The sequence below is a fragment of the Macrobrachium nipponense genome, chromosome 14, assembly GCF_015104395.2.
Source record: "Macrobrachium nipponense isolate FS-2020 chromosome 14, ASM1510439v2, whole genome shotgun sequence".
Lineage (NCBI taxonomy): Eukaryota > Metazoa > Arthropoda > Malacostraca > Decapoda > Palaemonidae > Macrobrachium > Macrobrachium nipponense.
Genome location: NC_087207.1, coordinates 73,731,032 through 73,740,484, shown reverse-complemented (window position 1 = coordinate 73,740,484; position 9,453 = coordinate 73,731,032).

Genomic DNA, 9,453 nt, shown 5'->3' with positions numbered 1-9,453 from the left:
TTCATTGAACAGGAGAGATAGTAGTTCTGATATTGTGCCAATACTTTGCTATAACACTTAAGGCCGGAGCTGGGATACCTGTCAGTTCCCGTTTCTTCCTTACTCTCACAACAATCACCAGTTCATGTTTCATGTTTTTCACTTACTCCGGGAGTAAGCCTACAAATTACTTAGTTATTCTTCGTGTTTTTTTTTTTTTTTTTTTGGGGGGGGGTGTTTGTGGTTTATTAGGATAGCCATACGAAAAAGGAGTTAAAGATACAGGAATTTTTGAATGGGATATTTATGATTTATTTATCAGAATGATAATGTAAATATATATAATAATGTGCATGTTTAACAGTACATAAAAATTATTTCTAATAAAATATAGCCTATGTATTTAAATTTCCGTTGGTGAAACAATGCTCTCTATGACCGTAGATTTTAGCACACCTCGAGTAAGCTGGTGGTCGGATCACGCTTTGTTTTAATAGCTGATGTTATTCTTTCATGTACCTATACTAATGTTAATTCTAAACGATATAAACAAGTAAAAAGTGCGCCGAAGTTTCTTCGGTGCAATCGAGTTTTCTGTACAGCGTATAATGCTGTATGAGCCGCGCCCCATGAAAGTTTCAGTCATAGTCTAATGGTGGCCTGTCTCATAGCAGTGTATATGCACGATCATTGCTAACTATAACCTTCAATAAAATTAAAGCTGCTGAGGCTAGAGGGCTGCAATTTAGTATGTTATAGTCTCAGGAACTTTTAAGACCTGAGGGTGGACAGAAAAAGTCGGACGGTCAGACGAAGTCATCTCAATAGTTTTCTTTTACAGAAAATTAAAACTAGATCGAAACAACCATTGAAATGAACTCTACTTAAATGGTGCCATTCTCCTCAGTCTTGGAATGATTAAATGCACAATGCACTGCAACAGAACTGTAAAAAGCGTGCAAACAGATCCATCCATATCCGTATCAATTCATTAAAACGAGACACCAAATGAACTATAAGATTTTTGTTAGACTCCTAATAGTTATTTTAACAACTAACCCTGTCTAAACAACATGTAAAGCAAACGTTACAATGCAGATGGACGTTAGTTAATCCATCATTTTTTTTTTATCGCCAGGATGAAAACCAACTATTGTCACTTAACCCTTTAGGTCACATGGCTGAATTCTCTCTCTCTCTCTCTCTCTCTCTCTCTCTCTCTCTCTCTCTCTCTCTCTCTCTGCTCCGTTCCCCAGAGAAGTTACAACTGTGTGACGGTGTCGCGCTTTAGTCTCACTTTTCAAACAAAGGAATAACAGTGTACACCGTAGGCCAAGGGACACATAACCAACGATACTCAACAACAACGCGTCTGGCAGCCAGCTGACTTGAAAGTAGGCTAGATATACAGAAACCTGATATCGTTTTCTCTTGATCATCTTACGAGTACTCACAATGTTAGTTTCAACAGAGACCGATAAAAATTATGGGTAAAGGCTATGTGAATATGACGTTGGATTGTGTGATGAGTCAGTATATAGTTCTGTTTAAGCTGTGGTGTATTTGTTGTAGGTTCTGATGTATTTGATCTACAGCACCATTCAAGAAATTGTGCGTACAAGAGAACTGGACCGTACAGTATGAACAAAATCTATCGCTTTCGAAGGAAAATTATGAGTTCCTAATAATAATAATAATAATAATAATAATAATAATAAATTGTCTTTCAAGTAATCATATTTATTCACTTTATCCTCAGGCCTTGCAAACACAGCAAAAATCCTCAAATTCAGCAAATCTCCAAAAATTATTTTCGCAAAAACATTCAACCGAGTATAGTTAGCATGTTAATTTCGGTCACCGTTGTTTAGTAAATGCAGAATTAACTGGCATTATTTTTGCCCCTGAAACAAAAGGTTTTGCACCGCCCAAGGGATAACTGATAATTAAAGGTTAATAGCTTTCAAATGGAAAAATCTGTATAACTTACAGAATTTCAGGTAAAATAGCTTTTAGTTTAGTCAAAGGATTCGAAAAATTCACAAAACGCTCGCTGCAACGACACTGATTCCCAAAACATTTGTAGAATCTAAATGTGATTATTTGCCTGCTTATCGAATTATGACTGACTCTGCACTTGAATATCATTGGTACATGAACAACAACAACACAGAGTCACCTTGAATGCCTATGTACCTCAATAATTACTGCTGAAATATTTTGTGGACATAAACTCTTCGACCAGCAGAGGATTTGTCCTGCCAGTTTAGAGAGATGTTAGTCAGTAAAAAAAATATCTATATACATTTTTCCCCAGTGCCTGTGTTCTGTACCACAGAATACTTAATGGTCGAGAAGGGATTTCGTTGCCGTTTTCCTCTTGCAACGAGAATCGGACAAGTTCTGTTACACACTTTTTTCCCCCACTTTACCGTCCTCACGCCTCGTCCATTTAAATGGTGATTCTTATTTCAGTCTCACAGATCTTTCAGTGCCCCTTTTTTTACCTGAATTAGATGGATTGGAGTTTTAAGGCTCTACATGAAAAGATTTTCCCTTGTGGGAACATGTGCAGGCGCGGAAATAAAAACAAGAAAGAGTTTTGTCTCCGTAGAATAATGTTGACATCTGTGATGGGCTAAAAAGGTGTCTGGCTCAATAGCGAACTTTTGTTAATCGTGTCTATATTCAGTTAAGTTTCATGACTGAAATAGCGACTAGATAAAGATATATTGAAAGAAGGGTGTTTGTCATATTCCGGAATGATTTTCAGAACGGGACAGGAGTTGCCAAACGTGAAATGCTATGATGTTTCATAACCTTAGATTTGTATTCAGGTGGAATTCTTCATAATTGTGCTATGAAAGCTATAAGGACTGGTGTTTATCATTTCTGAATTTCGATGGTTGTTCATTAAAGAATTTATTTTATAGATTTTGAAGAAAAATAATGACAAAACCTCTGCTCTGTTTCTTTTTTTTTTTTTTTTTTTTGTCTAAAAATGCTAAGACGATGGGATCTCATTTGACATCTAGATCATAGGATAATAAGCAAAAATTAGCTGAAATTCTAAATGGTTATTGCCATATCTCTACTAAATACTGTCATGTCATATTCATGCTTTCTGGTTTGAGGGTAATAAGGGCTTACTCGGGGGTCTCTAAATTTATATCGCTTAACTCGCGCATTATGTTAATACGACTAATTTTTTTTTTCCAAAACCATTATGAGGGGCTATCACTCCTTAAGCAATTTAACAAATAGTATGATGGAAAAATAAGAGAAACTCTCAATTAAAATAAAAGGAGTCCTTATATTGATCTGGCTCTCCCTTCGTCTTGCTTCCACACTTCTCTTCATGCCCCGCTCATCGATTTCCATTTAGCAGTCCTTGGTTTCCACTCGCCTCTTCGGCAAGATTTCAGAGGCGTTTCCAGGTGTAGCAATGTCTGGAAGTTTTCTTCCGATAACAGCAAGAACAGCGGTGACGGCGACTGCGCCCGAACAGCAAATGCAATAACGCAACGACGATAACTGAATGTCCATTTTTTATTCAACACCGCAGATTTTTTTGGCACCTGACCAAAGTAGGAATTCTTAATACAGTTTTTCATTTTGAAAGGCCTATTTTCCACTCTTTAAATTCGCTAATAATAGTTGCAAATACAATTGAAGGTATTAGTGACTAAATGGTAGAGCTGATTTCATTGTAAAGAATTAAATAACCCTGACCTAATACAGACTTAAAATAGAAAAAAGAAATCGGTAAAGAAGTAACGCCGGGTAGCAATGGAAACTGCCTTCTTTCTCTCTCTCTTGTCACTTTGCGTTGCATTAACTCCACTACCAACAGGACAGGTTGTTTAGTTGTTAAAAAAAAGACTTATTTACGTTGACTAAAGGCTAAATGATGAACAGTTTGTCTGTAAAATAATTTAGGGTAACGATCGGGAATTTAACATCAAGTGAGTTTATTGCAAACCAAAAGAAAAAATTCGTAGTTTCATACAATTAGACGGACTGATAATAAAATTCCCGAAAGGTAATCGCTGATTATATTATCGAACTTCGAAACATTATTTAACTCGCAGTTACTATCAGTGTCAGAGCTAAAATTATTGCGAGATATTATAGATGAACATAAGTATAAGAAAATCTGAATATTCAGTGAAGATGTCATGGCGATGAATGCAGATTATTAACTATTATATATGAAATAATTGTCGCAGCATTTCCATGAGAAGTGCAGTTTTTTTCATATATGATTATTATTATTTATTTAATCTAGGACCAGAAAGCATGAAATATAGATAGTTTTGTTTAGGCAATAATCAGCAGTTTAGATACATCTTACATAGTTAAAGCACGATAATGTACAATACTCCTAGAATTTTTAGTTTACATATAAATCACGTACTAACGCAGAATAAGATGCTACGAGAAATACGAAATTACACCGGTGGAAAATCAGATATACCCATGTAAATCTACTTGTTTTGCTAAAACAGTGAACTCAGCAACATTTCATGAAAACCCAAAGAAATTGAAGCGATGCTCTATTGAAAAGGATCGAGATAAGAAGAACTGAAATGATCTTGGAAACATGTGGGTGTTGGTTATTGGAAACATGTGGGTGTTGGTTATTGCAGATAGGCATTTCACATTCCTGGAAAGAGTCAAGGATGGTTAACGTATTTATAGTCACTGCTGAGAGACCAATTTGTTTCGTAAAGATGTTTCTGCTATTATATTTTCAGTGATTTTCTTGGTATACCGGTTTTTTTTCCATTCGGCCACTTACTTTTTTTTCGATTAGCCAGAGTATGTTAGTTCTCTTCCAAAAATTCTGCATGTAGTACTGGTTGTTAGTTAAGCTCCCCTCGAGATATCACAGTGCAAATCATTTCTTATTCTGTCAGAATATTTCAGGTTTATATATATATATATATATATATATATATATATATATATATATTATATATATTATATATGTGTGTGTGTGTGTTGTGTGCGTGTATATATATATATATATATATCTAATTGATAATATAATATATATATATATATGACTGGTAAAAATGTACTGTTATAACAGAATTCCATTTAATAAAAGGAGCCCATAAAAACGCCAAAATACTATATTTCAGAGACTGCTGTCTCCCTCTTCAGGTAGATGAATGAGAAGAGTTACAGAAAAGGTGGTATTTATACCAAGAGGTCCATCCACATGTAAGCCAATTTAGGTCACTCCAACTGATAATCTTCCTTTAATCTTCTTAAGCGTGGTTGAATGAAAACCTTGTTGATGATATCTGAGTCCCATACTCCCTTTGAGATATTCATTACTTGCCTCTCTTTAATCAATGCCGATTCCATCATTTGACTCTTGTACCAGCAGTTGCTGCTATAAATTATATGTGACAAATTCCAGTTTATTCTATAGCTATGTTCATTTATATGGTTGAAAATAGCCGAGATCTGTTGTCCATACCTAACGGTTTGTGTTGTATTAATCTCTGGGGAAGTGATTTTCCTGTAAATCTGATGCAAGATTGGTCACCGTCCAGGCATGGGATTTCGTAAACGCCTGTGTCCTGGGGGATGTCTTTTGTAGGACGTTAATCATGGATTTGGCTAAGGTGTTTGGGTAAGTAAATGCAAAAGGGTTAGATTTTCCGAGGGTCTGGGTCACCGTCTTAATCCTGTCCAGGTGTGGAAGTTTTATATTATTGTTGGGTGTGTCTCTGGTCTTGTCTTGAGGGGGTGGGTCGAAAATTATGTTTGCTTTGTGAATTGCTTTCTCAATTATATATTCAGGATACCTTAAAGAAGAAATTTGCTTACGAATTAGTTCCAATTCTTTTTCCAGGATATCTGGGGAACAAATTCGTAAGGCTCTTAAGAATAGGTTGCTGGCTACGCCTATCTTGCTAGGAATGTCATAATAGCTGAAGTAGTGAATGTATGAAAGTGAGAACGTTGGTTTTCTGCATATGGTAAATTTGTATTCTGTCATGTCTCTGATTATTAAAACATCAAGAAAAGGAATTTTGTTGTCTGTTTCCCATTCAACTTTAAATTTGATGCTGGGTACTAATGTGTTTAATTTTTAACAGAATTCATTAAAATTGCCCCATCTATTATCCCAAAATGTTAGAATATCATCTACATATCTCAAGACAAGACCAGAGACGCACCGAACAATAAAATAAAAATTCCACACCTGGACAGGATTAAGACGGTGACCTAAACCCTTGGAAAATCTAACCCTTTTGCATTTACTTACCCAAACACCTAAGCCAAATCCCTGATAAACGTCCAGCAAAAGACATCCCCCAAGGACACAGGCATTTACGAAATCCCATGCCTGGACTGTGACCAATCTTACATCGGATTTACAGGAAAATCACTTCCCCAGAGATTAATACAGCACAAACGATCAGTTAGGTGTGGCCCACAGATCTCGGCTATTTCCAACCATATAAATGAACATAACCATAGAATAAACTGGAATTTGTCCCATATAATTTATAGCAGCAACTGCCAGTACAAGAGTCAAATGATGGAATCAGCCTTGATTAAAGAGAGGCAGGTAATGAATATCTCAAAGGGAGCATGGGACTCAGATATCATCGACAAGGTTTTCATTAAACCAGCACTTAAGAGGATTAAAGGAAGATTATCATTGGGAGTGACCTAAATTGGCTTACCTGTGGATGGACCTCTTGGTATATTTTCGTGTTTTTATGGTCTCCTTTTATTATATATATATATATATATATATATATATATATATATATATATATATATATGTATATATATAATATATATCTCAAAAAATCACCATAACGTGACTGTAATATCTTGAAGTAATAAAAGTCCACACTTCTGCAAAATGTGTATTAAAAATACATAAAAGACAGGAGCTTTTGTCTACTTGATCAGTAGAACTCATCAGCCATACTGATTTTTCCTTTTCAAACAATATACAAAAAATTACGAAGGACAGGCAGGACTCTGGAACCGTCTCCAAGGGAGATAACAACCAAAACAAAATATCTCAATCATGTTATTCCCTCGTTCAAATGTCTGGCCAAAAGACGAGTCGATCGTCGTGGTTGAACTACCTCCTCTGTGTGTTCGGCTGTTCCCTCGTCCAAAACTTCTGCATCGGCACCTGCAATGGGGGTTCTTCCTTCCAATGCCTGGGCAGGAGAATTGTTTGAAGCTGATTTAGTTAGCCGTTGTCCTGAGGACATTAAGCCTTTTCTATGGGTCAGATATGTTGACAATATCTTTTTCATTTATAAAGGTAGTGTTATTCAGTTTAACCGTTTTTTAGAATTTGTTAATAACTTGATGCCATCCATTAACTTTTCAGTTGAATTTGAGGTCGACAATAATTTACCATTTCTGGACGTTCTGGTTCACCATGACCCTATTACTTTTAACTTTATATTTAGTTTTTACAGAAAAGACACCAACACAGAAAAGTACATTCATTTTTATTCATACCATAGCCAACGTATAAAGTCTACTGTAATCGTCAATTTGGTAACGAGAGGGCTTCGGATTTGTGATCCACAGTACATAGACAAGGAAATGGAACATATAAGAGAGGTTTTCACGAGACTAGGATACCCAAAATATTTTATTGACCAAGCGTTTACCAAGGCTAGAAAAAACTTTTATAATCCACCGACCGGGAAATATGAATTCAAAAGAAGTCAGTGTATTCCGCTTCCTTATCATCATAGTTTGGAAAGGGTGCAATATTTATTAAAACAGAATAGGGAAAATAGGTTGGATTTAGCTTTTTGGTATAATAACACGTTAAAATCAAAGTTGATTAGGAATCATGAAAAAGAAAGGAAAGATGACGTTGGGGTTTTCGTGGTACCGTGTAAAGATTGCAAAAGTGTTATTATGGGGAATCAGGCAGGGATCAGGTATAAGATTAGAGGAGCATAAGCGATCATGCAGGATGGGATCGAAATATAGTTCAGTTACCAGACACACTAGTTGAAGGGGCTCTTATTAATACTTTAACCGTGTTTGATTTTAACAAATCATTTACCCAAGAGGATACATTTTTAAATCATTTGGTTCTTAAAACTGTAAATATTAGTACATACATTGTTTGCACCACTCCTACTGCCCAGGTTGTCTCTCTTTCTCCTGCCCAGGAAGAACCCCATTGCAGGTGCCGATGCAGAAGTTTTGGACGAGGGAACTGCCAAACACACAGAGGAGGTAGTTCAACCACGACGATCGGCTCGTCTTTTGGCCTGACATTTGAACGAGGGAATAACATGATTGAGATAGTTTGTTTTGGTTGTTATCTCCCTTAGGGACGGCTCAAGAGTCCTGCCTGTCCTTCGTAACTTTTTTTGTATATTGTTTGAAAAGTAAAAATCAGTACAGCTGATGCGGTCTACTGATCAAGTAGACGAAAGCGCCCGTCTTTTATGTATTTTTAATACACATTTTACATAAGCGTGGACTCAATATATTATATACATATATATATATATATATATATATATATATATATATATGTGTGTGTGTGTGTGTGTGTGTGTGTGTGTGCGTGTGTATGTGTGTGTGTGTGTAATTAAAATTTTTTGTACATCTCTTGACCCCCGGACATCAACTCCCATGTACCCATTATGAAATGGCCCTCAGGACCCTTTTCCTCTCTTCGACATATGTTTCCTGCTAAATGTTCATTATTGTTGGCTGTGCATTTCGTCTGTGTTCGTCAGTATAGTACAGAGATCCATACCAGCAGTCTTACACATTCTAACAATTTATCTTACATATGTTCGTGCTTTGAACCTTCTCATTGGCACGAATTCGCTTATTAATCTGTTTTAAGTTCAAGGAAGATTCTTCCGACTCTAATACTATTTCCCTAACTCGTCAGGGCTCCAGTTCCTTAATTTACTCTATAAAAGCCATTGACATCAACTATTGTCTCTTAGATTTATTTTCTTCCTCTACAACCAGCCATTTTAAGTATCCGTTTACCCTGAATATATTTTACCTAAGTCTGGCGAGAGGCGGTTCGGTCGTATCCATAGAATTTGGATGAAATTAATAGGTCCTCCTATATGTGAATTATTGAAATCATTCGTTTGATTCTTCAGTCGTTATATTCATTTTCCCAATAGTACATTTAACTATCAAATCTACATACTTTATGTTTGACTAGAAAATAATGATAAACAGTAAACTTTCAGGAACAACTCCTTGTTTTTAGGGTAAAATAATCATTCCCTGATGGTATACATGCATAATATAAAAAAGTGGTAAAATCTAAATGAAAATTTACTTAATTCTCTCTCTCTCTCTCTCTCTCTCTCTCTCTCTCTCTCTCTCTCTCTCACTTTAGCGTTATTGAAGTCAGTTAATGTACTTATTTCAGCAGTACGCTAATCTTCTCTCTCTCTCTCTCTCTCTCTCTCTCTCTCT